This window comes from Lissotriton helveticus, chromosome 3_1 (assembly GCF_964261635.1).
Source record: "Lissotriton helveticus chromosome 3_1, aLisHel1.1, whole genome shotgun sequence".
Taxonomy (NCBI): Eukaryota; Metazoa; Chordata; class Amphibia; order Caudata; family Salamandridae; genus Lissotriton; species Lissotriton helveticus.
Genome location: NC_136061.1, coordinates 608,438,096 through 608,464,908, shown reverse-complemented (window position 1 = coordinate 608,464,908; position 26,813 = coordinate 608,438,096). Strand labels below are relative to the sequence as shown.

The window sequence follows — 26,813 nt, the reverse complement described above, 5'->3', positions numbered from 1 at the left end:
ATATTCTTCATCTGGGAAGGGACAGAGGAATGTTTAGAGACCTTTTTGGAGTGGCTCAATCTAGGTAACACCAACCTGAAATTTACTTCGTCACACAGTAAAGAACATTTTGTGGACCTAAAAATAAAAAATATGGAGGGGAAGCTGGAAGTGGAACTCTTTTGTAAACCAACAGATAAAAACACCCTGTTGCACTACTCCAGCTTCCACCCCAAAGCTCAAAAGGACAATATTCCCTTTGGGCAGTTTCTGCGTCTTCGCAGAAACTGCACCAACTTGGACGACTTTTACAAAAATGCAGAAAATTTGATAATAAAATTAAAAGACAGAGGATATCCGAGGAAATTGATCTCGACTGCCTGCAAAAGAGCTAGGTTTTACAATAGGGACAGTATGTTGGCCCAGAAAGACCCAGGACAGGTCAAATTGCAAGATAAGAACAAAAGGATAGTATTTGTCAGTCAATTCTCCAACCTCATCAATAAGATAAAGAATGTAATTAACTCTAGTTGGAGCATTTTGAATGATAATGACTTGGTAAACCTTGAGAAACCTTTATTTGTGTTTAAAAAGAATAACAATCTAAAATGTGATTTGGTCCACACATATATAGAGGAGGCCCCAAACAAATACAAACTACTCTAGGAGGAGAGAGGGCCACTGGTAATTATGTATGCAGTACATGTGCGATGTGTGACCAATGTATACAAGTCAAAGAATACAAGTACAATGGTTACACTATAAAACCTAGGGCATTGAACAACTGCAGGACCAAAAATGTGGTCTATTTCATAATATGCCCTTGTAACCTTGGCTATGTTGGAAAAACAGGAAGAGAAGTGCGAGTTCGCCTTTTAGAACATAAATCTGCAATTAGGAACCAGAAACCCAACTGCCCCCTAGTAGATCATTTTAAAGCAAAGGGTCACTCATTTTCTGAATTTTCATGGTTCATTATTGAATGGATAGAAATAAACAGAAGGGGAGGGGACACTACGACAAAGAGGAAAAACCGTGAACAATGGTATATCTCGATTCTTAATACAGTAAAGAAGGGACTTAACTCCAGAGAAGATTGGATGAGTATCATTAACTAAAGTCACCCATCTGGGGAACTCCAATGATCACGGCAGCATTATTATCCCCTAGCTAGAATAAAGAATTGTTATATTTGAACTTACCACAAAGGGCGAAACGATAAACCGAGGCTGTCGGTGTTACCTAGAAGGATGTGTGTACCAGCCATACAGCCTTTCGGGCGCACCACTAGCCAAAGTCAATTATTAATGTAAGATCATTAGCATGTTAGACAGGGGCTATGTATATCGACAATATGGCCCCTCCTTTAATTGTAGAATTATTGCCCTTTTAATTTAATATAGCTTGAAAAAATTGCCAGAAAATGGATTTAAGTCCGCCCTCTACATGAATAAATCATGACAATTAGACAAGTGTCAACGCTTGTCGTATCTTGAGTATTCTTATATCTCAATGAGGGATAAGAGCCCCCTCATGTGTGGTATGATGGTGGAAAGGATGATTAAAGCATTCCTTAGGATCGAAGAGCATTTCCCATTTAAATATAAAACAGTGGGCGTATCCATAGACACGTAGCGAGTCTTTACACACGTGACCCGGCAAACGCGGCCTCGACCAGGTGCCGGTGATCAGATGCAGTTTAAATAACTGCGTCTGTAGGCAACAAACTGTTCCATGAGACAAGCGAGGAGGGTGTCGTGCTTGGATCTATCACGCACACAGGTAAGCGTGATTTCGTTCAGAGCCGATTTTAATGTTAACAGTAACAATTAGAGGGAGCGAAGCCCTCTGTTTATGGGGAGTAAAGCAACCTTTTCAATCCTTTAGTCCATGCCCCTTATTCGAATATAAGGAAAGTAGTGACGAGTAAAAAGGGAAGCTTGTCGTCCTGTGAGACGAGAGTTAGAGAGAAGAAAATCGGGTTTTTGACATGGAGCGGATTTAATCTTATAACTGTCTAGCTCACACTGCTCTCTCCACCACACAGGTGACTTTTTATAATACTTTGAGAAATAGGAAAAACAGCAATGAGAGAGAGGGAAGCCCGCCTTGCTACGAGATGAGCATAGGAGAGGGGAAGATCTGGCTTTTTCAGCGAGCGGAGTTTACCTCTCTATTGTCGAGTTTAGACCGCTCTCTCCATTAAACAAATAACAACTATAAAGAGGGAAGCCCGTTTTAGCAAGAGATGCATGCAGAGTGAATTCCACTTTCTGTGCATTGGATATTAAATAATTATATAAAAGCTATCGACAGCTGCATCGCCAACTGACGAGTAAACATTATCATCCCCTCACTGTACGAAGGATGTTTACCAGGCTTTCCTAGTATTACTCTAGGCAGCTCCAAAAATAGGATACGACCAAGGAATAAAATAGAGTAAATTAATTCAAAACTGTGGGCCGCACACGTAACAAATACATTCATATTCTATATCTTTCCAGATTCTGTCTCCTATAAATAATAAAGAAGGAACAAATATTGGGAGAAATTTATATTCTTGATGCATAAGCCCATGATATCACCGAACTCGGGTGAGTATGGTTCACCGATATAGTAGGACAATAAAATAGATGTGACAATTAGTAATCTGGGGTCTACCAATATTTTTATTATAAAATAAATGAAAAAAGAAAATATCCTCTATCTATTCACAGATAAATATAGACTACCTATACAGTCACTGGCTGGAGAGAAGATTTTGATTTCTCGCCTCTACTAAAGCAAAGCCTATACTTTTAACAAGGGACTTTGTTCGACTTTATGGTAGGTTTTCCTCATTAGGCAAAAAAAGGATGCTTAGCATGGACTCTAAAGATCTTTTGACCAATTGATAATTAAATCCCACTTATTGATTGTAGAACCGTTGGGAACTCCAAGAGCTCCATCTGTTCCTGATACTTATACAGTATAGGAGATATTGACACCAAGAAACGACTGGAGTCTAAAGAGCCCGTCTTTTGTTGTACATGTTGCTAACAGATGGATCAACTACTGAAACTAATTGGTAGGTCCTGTCAAAGGGGGTAAGCCGTCAATATATCAGTACCCTGAGAATAAAGCAAGGACCATCAATATAACCTTGATATTGCCCTTTATATTTAGAATATCAACAGTGAACGAATCTTAGAGGACCTCGGGATCTTATCAGAACGAGACTTGGCGTCATCGTCTTTTGGAACTCTTTCGAGATTCTAAGAGGTGGGTGAATGATCTTGGACCCAATTAGGAAAGATACAATTGTGTTTGATGGATATGTTTCTTGGATAAGATTGTGGTATTGCCTGTGAAGTGGGAACCCTGTAGGCTGTTATGTTTTACAATACAATGTCCCAAAATTAGTGAATGGGGGGGTTGTCACAATGGGGGCACAAAGTATTTTGACTCTTATATATAAACTCTAGGGGAAACAAAGGACTTTGACAAGATTTGTTGCAACTGCACTCATCATTAATCATAAATGAATTTCTTCACATTTGTGACAAATGTTGAATGGGGGGGTTGCACTCTATAATGATGGGGGGGTGGTAGAAAGAATGATGCTTTGTAAAATCATGAGTTATAGAGTTAAAACTGTAATATAATGCAATGCTTTGTTGGTTTTAACTGGGAAATATTTGTCGTTAAAGGCAGAGAGCTATGTTTATTTATTGTCCTGAAGAAGGTGGTACATAATAACTCATAGACCACCGAAACGCGTCGACGCACCACAAAGTGTTACATCCAAGGAACCACATGGGTGCCACATTGATGAGATGATTAATGGACACTTGTATAAAATGATATTGAGTTCCATGTGGAGTAACGTAATTTAGGATGCTTTTATGATTTTGCACTTTTTTGTCTGTTTGCTCTCTAGCTTTTAGGATCGTCTATGTTTACACATTTTTGTGTTTTAAAATTTTGTGTACTGTACAATTCATCTCTAAATGAGGAATTTTTAATGTATTGTTTGACTTATATTGAATGTATAATTTTTATTAAAAGCAGATTGTGTAATTTTATAATTTAGTAGTGTTTTTGTATTGTTATACATAGCTGACTATTGGGGTCCCAATGCATGATGAATGATATGGTGCTGTGAAATAACTTAAAGTCGGGTTGTAGGGTTGAGACCTATAAACATCATTGACTTAAGTAAGGTGTAAACTTTCCCAGGAGAAACCTTTTTCTTACCTACCTGTGGTACCCCTTATCTTGGGTGTGGGGTTGCTCCCATTCCTAATTTTTTTTACTTTTTTCATGTTAGCTTGTATTTTTCTATTTCCTTGATGCTAGTGTAAGTGACATTTTTCCCAGCCTCTACCTGATCCTAGCTCCATGTAGCAATGTATTGTAAATGCGTTGCAAACATTGCGTTAGGATTCGCCAATTGGTTGTGGCAAAACAGAAAACTTTGTCAGAAAGACATCTGTTAAGAAATTGATAGTAAAGGTTGGTGACTGGGCTTTTCCAAGCCAATATAATTGTCTAATCTATTAACCAATGCTGTAAAGACTAAGGATTCCGGCATTTGGAATCTAAATAGAATTGTTCCTTATAAAGGGAAGTTGAGTTTTGCTGATAAATCATAGGTTCCCAAATCATTGTCAAATGGAAGGAATGAATTGTTGTTTCAAGATTCAGCGAAAAAGGATATCATTCACGATGGGGTATCGAACAAAAGATCTGTTAGAGAGAAGACAACTACTTTCTATTTAAATGATTATATGAAAGTAATACATGAATAACGTATTTATGTTATTGGTGATGATATCAACTCAAGGTAAATGTACAGACTGGAATTTGCATGTTAGTTTTATCAAGACTATACCTATGTTAGCTTATGTTTCTTATGCAAAATTGTATAAGAGTATTGACTTGGTTACGATAAGCTTGTATTAGTGTAAAAAGAAAGGTGTGTAGTATGCTGATTGCTTGAATAGAATGAGCAGTGACAGCTGCGAGCAGAGAAAATCAGTGAGGCAATGCAGGGGACCAAATAAACATAAAACAAAAATTAACTGCAACCTGACATCTGCTGCCTCGTTGCCTCCTTAGCACTGACAGTGCTCACACAGGCTACCAGACTCCTCTGCGTGAATCCAGATGGTACTCTCATGCTGGTATTACTCAGCATGGGAGAAGCATTGGGATTGGGTGGAGCAGGCTGGTTCCATGCTCCAGCAGGGACTGGGAGCCTATGCTTCTGAGGCCTGCTGATAGGGAGCTTTCCAAGTGAGCATGCCAATTTGGCAGTGCTAAGATGGCCGGCGAAATCGAGATGCACACTGACAGTGCTCTGTTCCAACCACTCCTCCTGCTGCTGGTCCCACCCTCAAAACTCACTGTGGCACCGGAGTAAAATAAAATTATAATAAAGCAGTTTTTTCAATTGCTTTATTTTATTTTACATGCGTCTTCCGTTCCAACAGTGGGGTGACGCTCCTCCACCATAATGGAGGAGTCGTCCCTGTAGAGGAGCCTCATGAGGCGAGATGACAGTTGGACCTGTGAGAGGGTGAAAAGAGGCTGTGTAGTGAATAAATCTTCTTCAAGTTACTAGCTACTGCTTGAAGTGGTTCCTTTGCTGTAGAGGTACCTTCTCACAGACCCCTAGGGTTCCACAGCGCCTACTATGCGGGTCCGGGACAGCTTGGAAAATGAAATATTATTAATAGATTTATAATGTGCATATCAATAAAGAAGGAAATTGATTTTTGAACCATTTAAAACATTGGGAAAATGTGAAGGAATTTCCTTATTGATTCTTGGGGGGTCCTTGGATTCCTGTAATGATTAAGTGAGGTTCCACTTAATAGAGCATTCCTTTGGCTTCCTAATAGGAAGATTTAGATGCTTACATAATAGCACTTCCTATACCAATTCAGCTTCACTTGCCAAGTGACAGTTTATGTTGCTCCAACGAGGGCAGGGAAAGCCACAGCACTGTGTTGATCTGCTGGGGTCATGAAAAGATATCTTTTGACTGCTTAGGCTGTGTCTGAACTAGGCGTCATTATTCGTATTGCTTGCATCAGCAGAACACTGTATTCCGTTATTATTGGATATATGACGTTAAAACGCATGTTTTTACAACGCATACCGTTACAACGGGACTTTTACAACGCCAATACTATTACCACGCATGTATTTACAACGCATTTTTTTACAACGCAGGTACCTTTACAACGCATACCATTACAACGTAAGTATTGGTAAGTATATATTTTTTTTTTAATTGTATATTATTTAAAATTAATGTAATGTAATGTAATTGTATTTCATTTCATTTCATTTCATTTCATTTAATTAATTTAATTTAAATTTAATTTTATTTTATTTTTACCCTGTATCCCTTTACCCAAAAACCCAAAACTGACCCTGAACCCTAAAAATACCCCTTTACCCAAAAACCCAAAACTGACCCTGAACCCTAAAAATACCCCTTTACCCAAAAACCCCAAACTGACCCTAAACCCTAAAAATACCCCTTTACCCAAAAACTGAAAACTGACCCTGAACCCTAAAAATAACCCTTTACCCAAAAACCCAAAACTTACCCTGAACCCTAAAAATACCCCTTTACCAAAAAACTGAAAACTGACCCTGAACCCTAAAAATACCCCTTTACCCAAAAACTGACCCTGAACCCTAAAAATACCCCTTTACCCAAAAACCCAAAACTGACCCTGAACCCTAAAAATACCCCATTACCCAAAAACCCAAAACTGACCCTGAACCCTAAAAATACCCCTTTACCCAAAAACCTAAAACTGACCCTGAACCCTAAAAATACCCCTTTAAAAAAACCCTAACATATAACATTTTAAATATAATTATATACTTACCAATACTTACGTTGTAATGGTATGCGTTGTAAAAGTACCTGCGTTGTAAAAACATGCGTTGTAAATAAATGCGTTGTAATGGTATTTGCGTTGTAAAAGTTCCGTTGTAATGGTAGTGCGTTGTAAAAAATGCGTTGTAATGTGTGTTTACCGTTATTATTTCTTCTTCTGTTCAACGCTGTTTCCCGACTTACTAATGAATAGGCCATTCTGCCCTCGCATACCTACCAGAGTGTGTAGTTTTGCTCCCACATTCAGAGACGACGAGACTCAGCGTAGTCACCTTTAATTACAGATAGCATGTACCAATCCTGCAGGTGGTAGCCCATCCTTCTGTGTCTCCTTTGTTCATGTTCGGCCCAGGCTGGTAACTTTCCACTGTGGGCATGGTTAGAGACTTCTCAGGAAGAATGATTATTCATTGCAGACTGTTGGGTGGTCAGTCCCTCAGCAGACATCTTAGGGTGCAGGCCAGATTGGTCTCCTCTGCAGAGTATTGCTAATAAAAGCTTGTTTCTATTCTCTACTGTCTGACAGGCTCTTCATTCTTGGGAAGGCATAGCAGGTGGGTGTAAGTAACCCGAGTGACCCCTAAGGGCCACTCCCTTCAGGCTGACTCCAGAACCCTGGGGCTCATGGTTCAATTCCTAGCGCCAGAGGCAGATCAGCTCAGCACCATATGACTCTGAGCAATAGCTCACTTAATCTCCCCAACGGCTCCCAGCGCCTTGAGACCCTTACGGGTATTTGGTTTGCACTTTAAAAATACTGGGTCATTATAATATTCAGGGAATAAAGATTTGACTTTTCGATATTGTAATATAGCAGCAGCTCACTGATATTATTGTAAATAAACTCTGCTACCCACTGACATTTCTAATATGTGAGGTCTTGTTTTGATCTAAAAGGGACCTTTTTCCATAGATTTTGCATGGTCCTGAAAAACATAAACCCAACTTTTCGCTACAAAATGTCTGTAACTTCCACCCACACCATACCTATATTAAAATACATGAAATGAAAGTTGTATGTAAAACAATCTGTGCCAAAAATGCATCAAGATCATTCGAGCAAGAACCAGTGGAGAACAACGCCCGATCCATCTGGGCCCTCCTGAAAGGCTGGGGCCCTGGGCAAGAGCCCACTTTGTCCATACCTTAAAACGACGTTGTGTGATAATCAGAAATGCACGCTCTTTAATTTAGGGTCGCATTGCAACATCCTTTTGACAAGAAAGTTTGGCTATGACAGAAGGCTGTTGAGTGCTTCAGGTAGGTAAAGTGGCCCTCTAAATGCACTTTGCACCTGGCTAAAGTATTGTCCGGCCGTGAAACGAATGCAAAACCACTGCTTCACTGCTGCCTCACTCTGCGCTACACAGAATGTGGCCACGAGCTCACTGGTGCTTTCAAACTTCAAATTTTTCGACTCGGGAAGTCTTTGACTGCAAGCCGTCGGAAACACACGTAAAAGCCATTCAAAGCTTCACCCACGCACGTTGTAATTATGATTTTGAGCATCCGAGGAAAATGAGTGCATAATGTCTTAATTAAAGCATGGTAAATCCATTTCAGTAACCGATTAAATTATGTTAAGTTCTTTGAACATCCAAGTCTTCACTCCCTTTCCAAGTAATTAATAACAACATTACATGATATCTGGCTGTGCTGAAGCAGATTCTCTGGGAAATGTATAATTTGAACAAATCGCTCCATTTCATTTCTCGAGAAGGCTACCCACATAAAATCCTATTAATTCGCGACCCGTTCACGCACTCCTCATAACTCGTCAGCGCAGCTGCAAAACATGGCTCTCGACCCAGTCCTCTGATAACACGATCCGTCCTCGCCCTCTGAAATATGTGAACCACTATATTGACCCTAGAGTTCATCAACCCCGAAACACTATGTGCCCTGCCAGCTAGAAACAACTTGCCCCTGCTGCTCCCTGAAAAACAAGGACCTGCTGCTCCCTGAAAAACAAGGATTTGCAATGCAATTGGTCTGGCATTTGCGGGAGTTTAGGCCATTGGCATTGCAAATGACAATGCCTTTCATTTATCTGTTTTGATAATTAACACACAGAAAAGGCATTTTCATTTACAATGCCAATAGCTAAAACTCTTTTAAAAGCAAGAACTATTTAATTTCAAAGAAGATGCCCAGGCTGCTGGAAAGTGAAAGCATGCATGGCACACTGAATGTTACAGGAAAGCATGTAGTGCCTGCAGTAGGAGAAGCTCATTACAGACTAAATACGACATACCGTGTAGACGTAAAAGGGCCAGTCCTCATAGAAGGTTACAAATGAAGAAAAGGCAGTTCTAAGGAGGCACCAACAGGCCAATTAACAAATCAGAAGCCAGCATTTACAAAGGTCAATGACACAAGCCAATGAAAAATATGGGCGGATAGTGGGCGGAGCTTCAACTCCATATTTAAATGCAGCATGCCTTGCAGAGCAGCGCATGCGCTTCCCAGGCTCGACCTAATGACACCTGCCATCTGGAAAGAAACCAACCGTCTGTGCTGTATAAATTAAATGTAACTTGACTCTACCGATTGGAAACACAACTTTGCCCACTTATATTCTAAATAAGTGTAAACCGTTGAGGTTCCTCTAAGTCAGATTGGCACTGGCATGCACCCACGCACCACACACCAGAGGGGTAACACTGGCCCCTGCAGGACCTGGAACGAGGGGTAGGAGGCAAGGGGGTTGAAGAATCTTTCAGGGAGCCCACAGACCTGCGGGTGGTGGGTGGGGATTCAGCCTGAGGCCATGAATATATGTGAGAGAAGCAGACTCAGGGGTCCCTCATTTTATTATTATAGAGGATTTATAGAGCGTATTGCTACCCTGAGGCTTTCCAGCGCTATGAGATTAGTTACTGATACAGTATAGGTGGTTCAAAGATGTTGTTTGAACAGCCACGTTTCGATTTGCTTCCGAAATTGCAGTTCATTGTCTAGTTTTCTACATTGCGCTGGAATAGCATTCCAAAGTTTAGGGGACAGATGCAAAAAGGCTCTTCCTCCCCATCTTTCTCTTTTGACCTTTGTTTGTGTGAAGCGGTCAGCTGTGATAGATCACAGCAGCCTGTGTGGAATGTATGGAGAGATAAGCTTCTTGATCTTCTCTGGCCCTTTGTTGTGACATGCTCTGTGTGTGATGATTAACGTTTTACATTTTATTCTCTCCTCTATCGGGAGCCAGTGCAGGTTTGCTAGATGTTTTGTTACCGGTTCTCGTGCGGGAATGTTTCAGAGCAGTCTAGCAGCTGCGTTCTGCACAATCTGTAGCTTACGCGTGACATCTTTGGGAGCTCCTAGGAAAAGAGAGTTTCCGTAATCTAGTCAGGAGGTGACCAGAGAATGGACTACCATCTTCCTTAAGTGAATTGGCACTCTGTTTAAAATTTTCCTAAGACTTTCAATAGGCCAAAATAGATTCCGGCTAACTTTGTGGCCTGTGTCCGCATGGAAAGAACGGATTCCAGCCAGAAACCTAGGCTTTTGATAGTCTAGGTAAATCACCCATTCCAACAGATACTATCTGGCCAGGCTAGAGTGGAGGTGGGTGTTAGTTTATTCCCAAGATAAAGGATCTCTGTTTTTTTCCCCATTCAGCTATAAACAACTACTCGCCATCCATTCTTTGACTTTTATCAGACAGGAATACAACTTCTCCCCATTTCTACTGTTTTTGGGTCTAATTATACCACCAGCTAGTATCATCAGCAAATGAGTTCATTGATATGTTGAATTCCTGTACGATCTCTACCAGGGGTTCCATATAAACATTAAACAGGGTGAGGCTCAGGGCCGAGCCCTGTGGTACACCAGACTCTAAGCTCATAGTTTCCGAAAGGGTGGAGTTTTCTTGTACTTGAAAGTTCTTTTGTTCAGAAATGATAACAGCCATTTGAGAGCGTTGCCCAGAATCCCAATGTTGGCTAGTCTTCTAACCAGTATCTGATGGTCTATCGTATCAAAAGCGGCGCTCGGATCAAACGGGAAGAGCACCGCTGATTTCCCCTGGTCTTTTTTTTTTTTTTTTTTTTTTTTTGTCCTCATACCACCGTAAGCATCTGCAATTGTAACATGATAGACCCCATCGTTCCTGTGCACCCTGGGTCCATGTTCCTGCATTCACTTTCGAGCCCACCAGGCCAGCTTCTTTTGTACGAGGCTTGGTGTAATCATCGGACAGTCTTAAACCAGCCGCAATTTTGTGCCCCAACATACCAAAGGTAACCAGATGTGGCCCTCCCTTTGGCCTAATTTTGCCATATTCAGTGCTGCCCAAACCCACTTCTCATAGGAGGGAGGAGCCGGGTCTTTCCATGATTTACAAATTTCCCTTCGGGCTAACAAAATCAAATATAGAAATAGGCCCGTTTGTAGGCTAGATATACAATTTACAAAATCAGTACTTATACCAAATATGACTAGAGCCGGGTCAAGATTGACCATAAAATTAAAAATTCCCGTCAGTGCAAGCTCCATGTTCTGCCAATAGCCCTTCAACTGAATGCACTCAAACATGTGGAGGTCATCTGCTTTTATCAACCCACATTTAGGGCATCGGGGGGGTGGATCTGAGGCAAACTTTGCGATTTATTTATTTATTTATTTTTTTTTTTTTTTTTTGGCGCATATTACAGCCTATCGATAGTAAAAATATGATTCTTCTTAAGGGAGGCGGTCTTAAGAAACTTATATACGTTTTTGAGAGAGAAAAAATAAGACTCTGTGGAGCTATTTTCTAATATAGATGAATTCCAAACTAGGTGTGATGAAGGAAGCTCAATATCCTCCCTATCGAGTAGGGTCCTATACCACATCCCAACTTCCTTTTTGATGGGAGCTGGGTTGTGGGAGCTGGGTTTTGGAGCTTATGTTCCACCTCCCAATTCCCGCCTATGTTTGCCTTCTCTGCCGCATACCATGAGCAAAGTTGTATAAACTTAAATCAGGAGAAAGAATCCCCAATTTTTGCTTTTAGAACCTCTCAGGGGTGAACTCCGTCTGGAGAAATTAAATCAGACCATACCAGAGTTCCTGTGTACTCAACTGGAACAGCCAAGCTATCTTTCAAACAAGCAGGAAGCCCCGGGGAGTCCCAGATTGGGGCAAAGTCAGAATAATATTTTATCCCCCATCTTGCTTTGAGAGTATGCCAAGTATTAAGTGCCGATCTAATCACTTTTAAGTGGACTTTCTTAAAGAACCTCAGAGCCCCAAACTTATACAAAAATCCAGGCCCCCCCCCTCTTGATTGACCATGGCATTTAGGGTCTTCCCCCAGTTGTTATCTGTGGTGCTAGCAAGTAGGCAGCGTATATTTTTAAGCTGAAAGGCAAGACAGTAACACAATATGTCAGGTAAAGCTAAACCTCCCTTAAGTAACCTTCTCTTTAGCTTCTTCCAGGAAAGTCTGGAGCTCTTGTTGGCCCAAATAAAGCTCCCGATCTTACTCTGGATTTTACAGAGGAGTTTACCAGGGAAGTCTAAGGGAATGGCGCTAAACAGGTAGATCAATTTTGGTAAAATTACCATTTTAACTAAGTTTACCCGGCCATATATTGTAAGTGGTAAATTCCTCCACCTAAGAAAAAGATGGTCGATTTCCTTCGAAACTCTCCTCAGATTGATCAAGGGAAGGTTCGCCAGGTCTTGCACTATAGTGATCCCCAAGTATTTAAATTCTATACTGCTGCTCCTCTCCCAGCCTTCAATCCCCCAACACATTATCGCGGTTTTGGAAGGGTTAACTGCATACCCAGAGTACAGGCCAAACTCATTTAAGATATTTTCAACTCTTGGAAATACCTCTGTGGATTGCTAGTATAAACTAGCAGATCATCTGCATACAGAGCGAGTTTAGTGCTGAAATCATAAACTCGAAAGGGGGTAATTCGAGCATCGAGTCTAAGAGCTTGAGCCAGGGGTTCAATATAGATGTTAAACAAAAGGGGTGAAATAGGACACCCCTGTCGTGTACCCCTCTGGATTTTAAACCTCGGTGTTAATATCCCATTAAGAAGAATAGTGGCTGAAGCGCCTTCATAGCATTTAACTAAAGTTTTTATAAATAAAGGGCCAAAGCCCATTTTTCTAACAGTTTCCCAAAGGAAGATCCAACTAACGCGATCAAAGGCCTTGGCCGCGTCATATGCGGCCACGGCCAGGGGCTCCGCCCGTGATGCTGCTAGGTCTATACATCCTATTAATTGTAGGGTCTGTTCTTGTATATAACGTCCCGGAGTGAACCCCTTTTGATCCATACCTATTATCTGAGGTACAACCCTGACCAATCTCCCTGCTAAAATGCTGGTGAAGATTTTATAATCCGCATTCAGCAGGGAGAATGGTCTATAGGAATCCGCCTTAAGCGGATCCTTTCCAGATTTCAGTATAAGCACAATTGTTGCTTCCTTCCAGGACGGAGGGATTCTCCCCTCTGCAATATAAATATAATTGAACAGTTCGTGTAATCTGGGTATGATTATCTCATCCAATACTTTATAGACTTCTCCTGGTAAAGCATCCGTCCCTGCAGCCTGTTTGTTAATTTTTTTGATATGGAGCCTAATTTCTTCTTCAGTGATCGGCCTTTCTAGCATCTCTTGGTAATCCTTAGTCAGCACTGGTAGAGCTTTGTTTTTTAACCACGCTCGAACAAGGTCAGTATCTGGTACCACATCCTCTTTATATAATTGGGAAAATAAAGAAAGAAGACATTGCTGCATATCTTCATGGTTGCTTGAAGTTGCACCAGCCTAATCAATGATTAACTTATTGATATTATTCTTTGCTCTATCAGCTTTTATCTTCCAGGCTAAGGTGGCGCTTGCTCGTTCTCCGTATTCGTAGTTCTCCATTCTATGTACCTCCCATTGGGCCCTGACTTTTTCATCCAACTTAGTTATATACTCAGAACACACTTGATCTAGGTCCTTAAGAATTAAAGGGACTACCTCGGGTTGACAGTGCATCCTTGCATTTTGTAATCTAGATATCTCAATTTCCATTTTTTAGAAATTCAACCTGTCTTCCTTATTTTTAGAAGATATCAGACTGTGGAACACCCCCCGGATATAAGCCTTATAGGCATCCCATACATAGTCAGGAGATGTTGAACCTACATTATCTAAAAAAAAACCTAGCTGTTAATTCTTTAATGTTGCTGGTTAGTTCCTGATTAAGCAACATATCCCTCTTTAGCGTCCACCTATGAGGGGGCCTAGATTCACTGCTAACATATGAAAAAGTTATTGGGGCATGGTCCGAAAGGATGCATGGAAGAATAGAAATATCTACCACGTTTTCCAAGCCCGTTCTGTCAGTGAGAATATAATCAAGTCTCGAAGAATGACCGTGTTTTTTACTATAGTAGGTGAACCCAGATCCCATTCCTTCCTTGGCTCCCCAAACATCGACCAACCGAGGTCATAGATCATATCGATCATCACTCGTCGTGAACACAGTGCAACCACGTATTTACTATATTTAGACCTATCCTGAGCGGGATTGAGAAGTATGTTAAAATCACCCCCAATTATTACTGGGATTTCAACTTCTGCTAGTTTGGCCTGTACTCTGAGAAGGCAAGTGGGATCATCTGTATTAGGACCATAGTATGATACCAAAACGAGTTCGGTTCCCCCCAAAACCGCCAGTACCAGGATCCGTCTACTAGAACAGTCACTTAAAAAAGACTTAATAATACTATTAACTCCCTTTCTGATCAAAACAGCTACCCCCTTATTATGTGTCGTATGTTGAGAACAAAAAAGTGTTCTATCCATTTATATTTGCTGAAGACATCCCTGGCCTCTAAATAACTTAGATGCGTTTCTTGTAAAAGAAAGACCTGTGCAGACGACTGTTCAATATATTTCATAACCAGCCGCTGTCTTCTGCTGCATCGTACTATTGGACACATCAGACTGGATAGAAAAGAAAATGGAGTGGCAGTCGAGTTACATTCCAGTTTACCAGCTTTCAGGGCAAGAGATAAAATCCTCTGTTTGACGGAATAGGTTAGAAAATTTACAAGTATTTTCCTAGGACGGGCTGTTCCAGGAGATCTTCTAAATGGGTCTCGATGGACCCTTTGAACATCAACAAACAGATCCAGATCTTCATCTGAAGATGTTAATACATGTGTTTTTAAAAGGGAGACCACAACGTTCTTTATATTGCTTCCCTCAAGATCTTCCGGAACATTCAATAATTTCAAGTTATTTTTCCTTGAATGATTTTCGAGCAGCTCAATATAGTCTTTTAATTCCTGGTTCTGCTGGATCAATTTATTCATCGTGAGGGAGGAAGCACTTATAGATTCCTTAATCTTCGGTATCTCGGCTTTGAGCACATCAGTTCTCTGTGAGACCTCCTCGGTTTCCCATGGTCTAGCGTTTATCTCAGTTCCACCACCACTACCAGCAGTGCAGATTCCGTACTGTGGTGTACTCGAAAACCCATCTGAGTTGGATGAAGACACTGATGGGTTTCTAGGAAATTCGATAGGTGTCTATTTAAATGTTTTTCCAACAGCTTACCCACGTATGGAAGCTGGGATATCGGTCGATAATTTCCCATCTGTTCGGGATCTGCATTCGCTTTTTTTTAGTAGGGGTTTTATTACTGCGTGTTTCCATATCACTGGGACTACACCTGATTCCAGGGATTGATTCAGTATGGTGTAATAATAGGTACTACTGTTTTAAGTTTTTGTGGTGGTGCTGAGTCCAGCGGAGAGCTAGACTTCACCTTTTCCATCAGTGCTACAACTACATTCAGTTCCATAGTTTGGAAATGTGTCAACACTTGTTGTGAAGATACTAAGTTAGGGGCCCATTATGATCGCGGACGGACTTGAGTCCGTCTGCGACCATAGAGGACCATAGAGGAGGAGGGAACCTCCGCATGGCCTGCGGAGTTCCCTCCTGTCCAATTAGGATGTGACCGCCACCCTCTATTTTTACCATTGCGGCAGGTGCGGCTTCAAGCTGCACCCGCCGCAATGGTAAAAATGCATACATTGCATTTGTATGCAGAAAGTGGCAGGCACCGTGCGGTGCCTGCAGCTTTCTGCATACAAATGCAGGGGGGTACCATAGTTACCCCCCATGTGCAACCCCTACCCCCCTTCACCCAAGGGGCCCGCAAAGGACCCCCGCAGTGAAGTTTCCCGCCACGGAAAAGCATTTCTTAAAGCCCATCCTAATATGGCTAGCGATGTCTGAGAGACACCGCCACCATATTAGAGCTTTTCTGCTGCGGTTGTGAGCCAACCGCGGCGGAAATGCTGTGGACGGAAACCAGGACCCACCAGCCATCCTAATGTGGCGGTGGGTCTTTGGTGGGTCCGTGGCGGTTTTTCCGCATCCTCCGGGCCGGCGGTGGCTTCCGCCGGCCCGGAGGATGCGGAAAAACCGCAATCGTAATAGGCCCCTAAGTGTCTTCTTCCTTCTCGGAAACTGTGTCCCCCACGTTCTTAAAATTGCTGTATATGTTCATTACTTTCAAAAGAAAGTATGTGACCAGCTCATTACATCTCTCTACCGATGTTTCGGTGGGACCAGGCGTCGAGCTTGAGTTGCTTAATAATTTGATTACTTGAAATAATTCCTTTGAGGAATTCTGTGCATTATTTATTTTTTCCTCGAAGAATGTAGCTTCGCTTAATTTTCTGTTCTCGTGATTTTGCAGGGTAACCTGATCATTTTGCGTTATGCCATTACCACAAACAATGCTGTGCTGTGTAATCCGAGTGAATACCTAATACAAACCTATCGGCCTGCTCTGTGCTTGCTAATTTTGTTTTGATTTGCTCATCCTGACTAACGTGTCCTGACATCTTTGATATGATGTTTACAGGAAGTGGGTTCTTCAATACTATATGCGGTTGTACGACATTACAACGCATGGTTTTACCACGCATGCCTTTACATCGCAGTTTTTACAACGCATGCTGTTACAATGCATAGCGTTAAGGGATGCTGGATAGTGAATAGTTTAATTTACTATTCCAACTCCAGTCCCCGTGGATAGTAGGGAAGGTGTTCGATAGTAAATTAAATCTATTCCCTATCCTAGAGCGCCCCCCAGCGCTATGCGTTGTAATGAAATGCGTTGTAACAGTTGCGTCGTAAAGGCACTGCGTGGTAAAAGTTGCGTTGTAAAGGATGTTTACCCTACATGCTCTATCTGGCTGCGATACTAGTTTTGTGCGTGTCTGATAGTGGTGCCACTCTCCTCACTGCTAATAACTGACATCAGAGTAGGTATTCTGATATAAGGCTGCTTACAAGATGTAGAGGTCCACACTCGTGATCGCCAGCTTGTGCTACGTGGTAAAGGAGCAAAAGGTGCAGAGTGATGCGGAACATATAGAATTATTTAAGGGCATCAGTGAATTGCGGCGACGTTTATCACCGAGGGGTTCTAAGTGACATCAAATAGACAACAATAGTGAACATCCAGATTTCTATGATGTCACTCAGAACCTCAAGGTGAAAAATATACCTGTAATTCACTTTTTGCCTGTCTATCATTTTATATTAAGCATGGCAATGATAGGAAATGACACAAAATGTTGTGTACCCCTCGTGAATTCAGGTTTCTCATAAATATAACATGTATTATTCGAGTGGAGTGCAGTACTAACCAATGAAAAGAAAAACACACACAGAAAAGTACACGTGGGATACTAATTTGCTTGTGCTGCAAATCGTAATACATTAATCATGTGAAATCGTTACACTAATATAGTGCAATCATTTCGAGTAAACAAAGCTATGCATGTATGCTTAATTTAAGTATTCATTGTGGCAAAACGAAGGAGATTGGTAAGAAAACAATGTTTTTTCACTGCTTAATGCTAGGTAACTACTAACAGGGTAACCTTAGAATGGTGGGAGGTAAACAGAAGGGCGTTACTTTGAAATCTAACATTTAATTGTGTTTTTTTCTAATATATTTCCCGTTACGGCAATTGCGGCCTAGTCAAAAATGAAGGTTTTTTTGAGACTCCGAGAGAGTGTAACTCTAAGCATGCTCGACTGTGCTCAAGAGATGTACGAGCAGCCTATGCCTGGGCTACTGATGTCAAGGTCAGCATGGCCCGGAAAAGCGGAATGGTGCCAAATGAAATGCTTGGTTTTAGAGCCTGAAAAAATTTAGGGAAGTATCGACATTAATGACAGCATGAATATGTTAAAAACATGAACAATTATGACAATATGAGAATTATGGAAGTGACTTTGCAAAATGTGGACAATAAAGAGATGAGGTTATCTTCACCACCCCTTGAATGGACCAATGAGAAATAAGTGTGGACCCAAAATTGCTAATTTTAGTTAGATAGTTAGTGGAAAAGGAAATAAAAGAGGCTGCTTGGAGGAGAGAAAAAACTTCTTGCTTTGAATTATTTTTCGTACCACGACATGCTGTCGGACTGATCGATTTTTGGGTTCAAAGACTTTGAAATTTTCTTGACTTTAACTTTTGATGAGATCGGAGTCCTGATGGGAGGTAGACATCGAGGAAGAAAGAGAGGCTGATTTTGGGAACTTGTGTCGTTTAATCCTGTTTTTCCTTCTCGTTAAGAAGACGGGTAACATGTCTTTGAATTATCTCATTTCTGAACTATTTTGCTAATAAATGTAAACTAACCGAATGTATTCTTTCCCTTTACTTGAGTGATTAAAGAAATGTTGTAACCGATTTCCTGCATAAAGAGTGCATTTTAATCATAAGGTTATGACAGAATAATCAAAGAAAAAAAAAGTTAAATAAAATGGTGATTTAAGCGGGGCTTGATTTCCATCAACTAATTTTTACTAGTTGGTCCATCGACCAAACTAGTGGGGTGCCTTAAATGCTGTTTTATGAAATTTAAATACCATGGTGATATTGGTCAAATGTATATGTATAGAATTTAACTTCTAGATGAATTAGGGTAGTCCGCTGTCCAGCAGCTTGTCCTCTGATCTTGGGAGCAGTGTGTTTTGTGTGAAGGAGTGACTCGCGGTGCTATGGGCCCCACTGACGAGTGAAGTGTGATAGCTCCTGAGTATTCTGTGATGGTTTGGGAGGGTTGTTTGAGAGCAGCGCTGGGACAGTTTTCTTGGTAGCAGTAGTCTGGTTGCTATAGGTTAGTTTGGATAAGCAATGTATAGATTTGACAAGGTTAATGTATATAGAGTTCTAATGCACTGAAATTATGACTAACCTATGTTGAGTTTGTATCACGTTATGTGTAGTCGGAATTTTGAGGCTTCAGGTAAGCTGGTTACTCTATCTGCAGTTAGAGGAGAACGTGTGGCAAATGAAGTCACACATTACATAGTCTGTTTCAAGGTGGTAACATCGTCGTGTGTTACAAAGTTAGGGACATTTTACGTGTGTAAGTGTTGAATGTATAGCGAAGGACACCAGTAAAATCTTGTCTCTAAGCACAGGAGTCCAATGTACTCGTCCTAAAACTTAGCCCTTAGAGTGTAGCAGAGTTGTAACCTAAGCTTGAGAGAAGGGTAAGGTAGAGGGAAGTGCTGCTTTATCGGCGAGACTAAAATTCTGTGGTAGAGAAGAGGTAAGCGCTGTCTCCTGGAAATATAGAATTCTTGTGAGTTTGAAGAAATTATCACTTTGGTTTTAGCGAAACAGACGAATGGAAATGTTTTATGTCATAACTAACCGATCTAAGTTGTATAAAGTACAGAAATATTTTGCTGATAATTTTTGTAAAGGAGGGGTCAACAGAGTCAGCAGAAGCCGAAGCAGGGCTGACAAAAGTGTCAAGTGTCGCTCTGGGATAGGCCCGCGTGAACAAAACATTTTGAGCGCTAATTGGTGCGTTAGTGAGTGCTGTTCAAGCATAGGTCGAATTGATTGTGACGTATTCTATTTTGATTGGTGCGTTAGTGTGAATCGCGCTGTGATAGGATGGTGTAGCGGAGCAGTTTGAGGAAGAGTGTGCGATTGTTTGGAAGAAAAAATCTGCAAAGGAATGGAGTTTTATTACAGAGAAGAAAGAGAGAAAACTACATGGTTTAAAAAAATTAAGAACATGTTAAAGAAAGACAAGGAAATAGTTACGACAGAGGGAAAATTGCTTCCTCCGCCTAAAACGCCTGCATCATACATGATGACAAAATATGGCTATCATACCTATATTCGGTTAGAAAATTGGGCAAAATATACTAAAAACGATGGAGTGTTGGCATTTCCAGAAGTAGGTTCATTTAGTACCGCGGTGTTGCGGAATTTGAGAGAGAAAATGACAAAGCTTGAACCAAGACCTAGACCGATTCAATTTGAGGCTTTGATTGACTGGGAAGTTGAAATGCATGAGTTGGAGCGAGAAAGATTTGAAGGGTTCAGGGAACCACGGTGTAATCTGAGAGGTTTATGGGGAACGACTCAAGAGAGTAGAATGAGAAGATGGAGAAATGCCGACATGTGGGATGGAATGTATCCGGTGAGAACAGCTGATGAGATTATGGGACGGAAATGTACAGAGAAGAGGAATAATGTGGAACCAGAGAGAATGAGTAATGGGATCAGTGACACAGAGGATGAGGTGATGGAGGAGATTTTAAATAGAAGACCCCCTCCATATCAACCGAGTTCTGTAGTAGTGACCCCAAATGCACCACAGATGGAGACTAGATTTACTGGCACTCCAAGACAAAATTCTGAAATTAGAAGTAGTTCTGATAAAAGAGAGCAGAAACCCAAGGAAAATCCATGTACCTCTGAATTTATGGGATCCACAAATGAATTGACTAAAAAAATACAAGAACTCAATAAAAATATACAAGCCGTATCTGTGCCTGTAACAATAGGTCCAGTAATTCCCGTGTTTGCAAATCAGAGGATAAAAGAATCATCGTTAATGATCCCTTTGAACCAGAGTTTACAAAAATTAAGTGAAAAAGTCTACCCATATTTGTCTGAAATTAGGAATACTAGTTGTATGACACCACCTGAGTTAACCATAAATCAAAGTCTTCCGTACAAGTTTCCTATTGGTGCGGAATCAGAGTCCGTAACATCCGAAAGGAGTATAGATAAAATTAATCTGACAAAAACCCCAGTAGGACCAACCGCAGAAGAATTAAGTGATTGGGCTAAAACTTTGCAATTGTGGTCAGATTAAAAATAAATATGGAGGAATTAATCATTGCAACGATTTTTACTGAAAGGCTAAAAACCTACCAAGATGACAAACTAATATTGATGTGCAAAAGTATAACATGAAGAGCTAAAAATCTGCATGACCGATTAGAAGAAACAGCAAATGAACTTGGAATAGAATTTGTGAAAATTAAAATGCTGCAAAAACCCTATAGAGTAGACTTTACTGAAAAGGACATAGACAATTTAAACCCTGCCGGAAGGTTAATCCAAATAAAATAATTAATTGTGTTATTGAAAAAGTGGGGAGACGGAACAATGGAGGAGCAAATGGGTAAAGAAAAGGGAAGAAAGCAGTGATAAAATGTCATTAGCATTTCCAGTTAAAGAAAAAGAACCTGTAGTGAATGAATTCCCAATGAAAGAAATACCAGGAGGAGGTTATGTGCATGTGCCACGAACTAGGCAGGATATATTACTATTTACTAATGATTTTCCCAGATTACGAGAAAAACCATTAGAATGATACAGACAAGTAGATCGATTTGTGAAAGTCTCAAAGGTGTTGTGGGAAGATTTGGATGGATTGCTTGACATAGTGGTACCAGCAGATTTGTGGTCTGAATGTAAAAACACAGTGGACAGGCCAAAAACAGGATATCTGAGGGATGCTAAAACAGCCGCACCAGGACCTGAAGTGATGTGCAAATATGATCAGGTAATAACGTTCTTGAAAAATAAGATTCCTCCAAAAGAAACAAAATGGGCAAAAATTGACAGACCATTGCAAGAACCCAAAGAATCAATACATTCATATTATGAGAGGTTGCTCTTAGTGTTTAAACAGTATTGTGGGTACGAAGAACTGAGTGAAAAGGACATGAGTCATTTTGTATACCGATTTGTCTTTGGGTTAAGACCAAAGATAAGTGATATGACAAAACACCACATGATGTGCTGGCAATCCAGCTCTGTTGATGAGGTTTTGAGGTATGCAAAATATTGTAGTGATAAACTTGATACCAAACAAAGAAGGCTTAAAGAAAAAGCTATGCGGGCACAAGTGAAAGTGGTCGAACAATAAGGAGCTCAGTTAGGGAACCAAAGTAATTACAGAGGTCAGGCCAAAACAAAAGGTAATTCAAATAGTCAATCAATCAATCAATCATGGTATTTATGAATGAATGAATGAAAGTGGATTTATAACAGCGCGAATTGCTGCCCTGAGGCGTCCAAGCGCTAGAGGAACCAGTTGGTGGGGTGAGTGAGGTTGCAGACCAGGAAAAAGGGAAGGAGAACTGAGTTTTTATTGAAGAGAATTGAACAGGTGTGTTTTTAGTTGTTTGCGGAAGGAGACGAGGTCAGGGTTGGATCTTAAATGAGACGGGAGGGAGTTCCAGATCTTGGCGGCGTTGAAGGCAAACGTCCTTCCACCCGATCTAGTCCTTTTGACTCTTGGGACTGTTGCCATAAAAGCCTGGCTAGATCGCAGGTCTCTACCTGGACGATACTGGCTTACTAGACTGTGAGTAATTAGAGGTCCCGAATCCCAGAAGGCCTGGTGAGCAATACACATTGCCTTAAAAGTGACTCTCTTACGCACTGGGAGCCAATGAAGGCTGGTCAGTGCCACTTTAACTGACAGTCTGCGAGGGAGCTGCAGCAGAGTGCGGGCAGCGCAGTTTTGTACCAGCTGTAGTCTCTTTAGGTGCACTCTGGTGCACCCAGATAGAGGACGTTGTTGGAGTCCAATCGTGACTGTATCAGGCCCTGTATGGCTATCTGCTTTGCCTCCATTGGGAGCAAAGGAAGAACTTTCTTCAGTGTCCTAAGCAATCCAAAGCAGGTGGCTGAGAGCTTTGTGACCTGGGTGTTGAGTGAGAGACTCCTGTCCAGCCATACCCCTAGGCTTTTGATGTTATCCTTCAGAGCCGGGGGGGGACCTAGACAGGTGGGCCACAGTGTATTGAAGAAGGTGGGGTCAGCAGGGCCCAGGAGCATAAGCTCCGTTTTGTCACCATTAAGTTTTAACGATGACAGAGTCATCCAAGACCTCACCTCCTCCAGGCATTCCGTTAGTCCACCTGAAAGTGGCTGGAGAGCCTCCTGCGCTAATGAGACCACCAACTGGGTGTCGTCCGCATAGGATATGATCTTGACTCCATACGGACGAACTACCTCAGCCAGTGGCCTCATGTAGATATTAAAAAGCGCGGGGCTTAAAGAGGAGCCCTGGGGGACTCCACACTTCAGGGGAATGCTAGAAGACACTGTCTGTCCATCAAACACTTGGAATGACCTGTTGCTCAGAAAAGATTTTAACCAGAGCCAGGCCTTGTCCACAATGCCGACATTCGAAAGACGGTTCAGTAAGGTGATATGACTGACCGTGTCGAACGCCGCGCTGAGATCAAGGAGGATCACTGCCACTGATCCTCCCTGATCAAGAATTTTCCTGGACTCCTCGATGACCATTAGGAGGGCGGACTCTGTTCCGTGCTTAGGACTGAACCCTGTCTGGGTGGTGTCTAACAGCTGGTTATCTTCAAAATAGCTGACCAGCTGGAGATTGACGTACCTCTCCACGATTTTACTCACCCAGGGGAGCAGGGAAATAGGACGATAGTTGCCAAAGTTTGATGGGTCCAAGTTGGGCTTCTTTATCAGCGCTCGGACCATCGCTAGTTTCCAGGCAGGAGGGACAATGCCAGAGGCGATAGAGGCGTTTAGAAGGTTCTTGATGATTGGTAAGACAGTCTGAGATGCTAGCAGCATGACTTCAGGGGGTGCCGGGTCAGTTGGAGATCCAGATTTTACTTTCCGAGCCATGGACTCTAAAACTTCGAGATCCATGCAAGGAAAGTGGTCAAGCATGGGTGGAGAGACTGGAACGGAGTCTGTCGACCTGGTTTTATCCTGAGTTAACAGAGGAGTGGTAGTGCAGGGGAAGGAAGCGTATATTTTATTTACTTTGGCTGAGAAAAATTCAGCCAAGTCATTGCATTGGGAAACAGACTTTTCCTCCAAAGCACTTGGGGGAGGGGGTTTTGTAAGTTTTTGCAGAGTTTGAAAGATTTCCTAGGTTTAGATTTTGCAGCTAGGATCTTGTCAGAGAAGTATGCCGCTTGAGCAGCTTTTACTTCCTTTTTGTAGGCTTTTATTTCCTCTCGATATCGAGTCTTTTCCTCCATGGAGTAGTCTATACGCCATTTTCTTTTAGTTTTCTGGCATTGGCGCTTTTTATTCCTGAGGGCCTCCAAGTACCAAGGTGCTGTTTTATGGAGACGTTTTACCGTTAATTTCTTAAGGGGGAGGATGGTTTCGAGAGAGTGCAGGATCCAGTTTTCGTAGGCCTGGTTTGCCAGACATGGATCCTCATTATTAGGGGGAAGTTCTTTCATAAGTTTATTTTTCCATTCATCTGTTGGTATCCGTGCCCAAGATCTGGCATGTCTTATCGTCGGTTTTACCGGAATGGGTTTCTGGGTAAACCAAGTAAAGGGCACCAGAGAGTGGTCAGTCCATGGGAGGGGGAGCGGAAGCCCAACCACAAAGTCCTCACAGTTACTGAACACTGGATCTAACAGGTGTCCCTTCACATGGGTCGATGTTTTTACTCGTTGGATAAGTTGCAGCGCGGCCAGGTCATCGGCTAGTGTAGTAGCCGTGGGATCCAGCAGTGAGTCAAAGTGAAAGTTGAAGTCGCCTAACACAGTATAGTTGGCGGCAGCGCTAATGCGTGGCGCCACAATTACTGGTAGGAGACTATGAAATTGTTTAGGGGGGCCAGGTGGGCGATATATCAATGTGCCCGAAAAACAGTGGTTGGGAGAAAACTCCAGCGAGAAAGCTAGGCTCTCACAATCTGGGATAGTTTCCGGGATGAGTCTGCAGTGATATTGTTCTTTAAATATAATAGCTAGCCCTCCACCTCTACCCTCCGGACGATCTTGTCGAATGATTTGAAAACCCGAGGGGAGGGAGGTTAACACGGCAGGGTCGGAATCGAACGTCAGCCATGTTTCAGAGAGAAACACTGCGTCCGGCATACGCTCTTCCAATAGGAAAGAAATTTCCACCTTATGTTTTGGCAGGGATCTGCAGTTTAGTAGAAACATACAGTATTCCTGCTTCGGGGTTTTTGTCTGCCACAGGTTAAGAGGGACGTTGCATTTTGGGCAAATGGCTGGAGGAGACGTTGCCTCATAGCGATACATTTCACAGACCGGTCCCGAGGACCTCATGCCATGAAGAGCGTCCGCGCTGTAGGCTATGGTCTGTTTGGCATGAAATGTAGGGGACGTGGCCCCTGGCCCGGACTCGGCGCAGACGAGCTTGCCTTATGCGCGCCTTCGGCGCGCAATCGTTGCGCCTGCTGCACTCGTTCGCTGCGCTTCCTGTATAGACACATGTTTTATAGGAGGCAGGAGTAGAGGAAGGTGGGCGTGGCCTGTGTCCTGGTCAATGGCGGCAGGGAAACAAACAAACACTCGCCGGTGGCAGCGTTATGCTCAGCTGTCAGAGGGGGGTTCGTGGCAAGAGCGTGGTGCTCAAGGGCGGTCAGTGCAAATGGTTAAAAACACACACAAAGCAATTAGCAGTTTTAAAAACGCAATTCGCGCTACTCCCGGCTCAAGCCTCAGGAGGTTCCACAATTAGTACAGCATACCCGTGCGGGTCTCAGGGCGCTGGAGGGGGTGCTGCTGCTCTTCTAAGAGCCAGGTCTTGAGAAGTTTCCTGAAGGTTAGGAGGTCTTCAGTCTGCCGCAGGTGGATGGGGAGTGTGTTCCATGTCTTGGCGGCGAGGTGGGAGAATGATCTGCCGCCGGCGGTCATTCTTCGGATGCGGGGGACGGTGGCGAGGGCACGGGTGGGGGTGTAGAGGCTGAGTTGGTTGTTGAGGTACGCTGGTCCAGTGTTGTGGAGTGCCTTGTGTGCATGGGTGAGGAGCTTGAAGGTTATCCTCTTGTTGATGGGGAGCCAGTGTAGGTCTCTCAGGTGGGGTGCGATGTGGCTGCAGTGAGGGATGTCGAGGATCAGGCGGGCAGAGACGTTCTGGATGCGTTGGATCCGTTTCAGGAGCTTGGACGGGGCTCCCGCGTAGAGTGCGTTGCCATAATCCAGATTACTGCTGAAGAGGACCTGGGTGACTGTTCTTCTCGTTTCGGTGGGGATCCACTTGAAGATCCTGCGAAGCATAGGGAGCGTGTTGAAGCAGGAGGAGGAGACAGCATTCACCTGCTTCGTCATGGAGAGGGTGTAGTCGAGGATGACCCCTAGGTTGCGTGCATGGTCGGTGGATGTAGGGGGTGCTCCTAGTTCAGTCGGCCACCAGGAGTCGTTCCAGGCCGAGGGGGTGGGTCCGAGGATGAGGACTTCCGTTTTGTCTGAGGTCAGCTTCAGTCGGCTGTTTCTCATCCAGTTGGCGATGGCCTGCATTCCTTCGTGGAGGTTAGTTTTGGTGGTGTGGGGGTCTTTGGTGAGGGAAAGGATCAGCTGGGTGTCGTAGGCGTAGGAGATGATGTTGAGGTCGTGTCGTCATGCTAAGTGGGTGAGCCGTGCCATGTAGACGTTGAACTGCGTTGGGCTGAGGGATGAGCCTTGGGGGACACCGCAGATGAACTCGGTGGCTCCGGAGCGGTAGGGGGGGAGGCAGACGCTCTGAGTTCTGCCAGAGAGGAAGTAGGTGGTCCAGTCCAACGCCTTCTCTTGGATTCTGGCATCATGGAGGCGTGTTTTTAGTGTGTGGTGGCAGACCGTGTCGAAGGCGGCTGACAGGTCCAGGCGAATGA

At 42.7% G+C, this 26,813-nt stretch overlaps 1 long non-coding RNA gene across 3 annotated transcripts in view; it reads left to right on the top strand.

The window, feature by feature from the left end:
- Nucleotides 1-1,635: 1,635 nt before the first annotated feature.
- The window catches only part of LOC144824679 (uncharacterized), a 508,429-nt gene continuing 483,251 nt past the window's right edge, over nucleotides 1,636-26,813 (top strand). The window contains exons 1-5 of one of the 3 annotated variants that reach the window (XR_013609057.1): nucleotides 1,636-1,761; nucleotides 2,484-2,573; nucleotides 2,697-2,805; nucleotides 2,901-3,046; nucleotides 3,145-3,238. This is a non-coding gene — a long non-coding RNA (uncharacterized LOC144824679). Of the gene's footprint in view, nucleotides 1,762-2,483; nucleotides 2,574-2,696; nucleotides 2,806-2,900; nucleotides 3,047-3,144; nucleotides 3,239-26,813 lie in introns of those variants that run through there. The other 2 variants (XR_013609055.1, XR_013609056.1) reach the window with 2 other exon arrangements.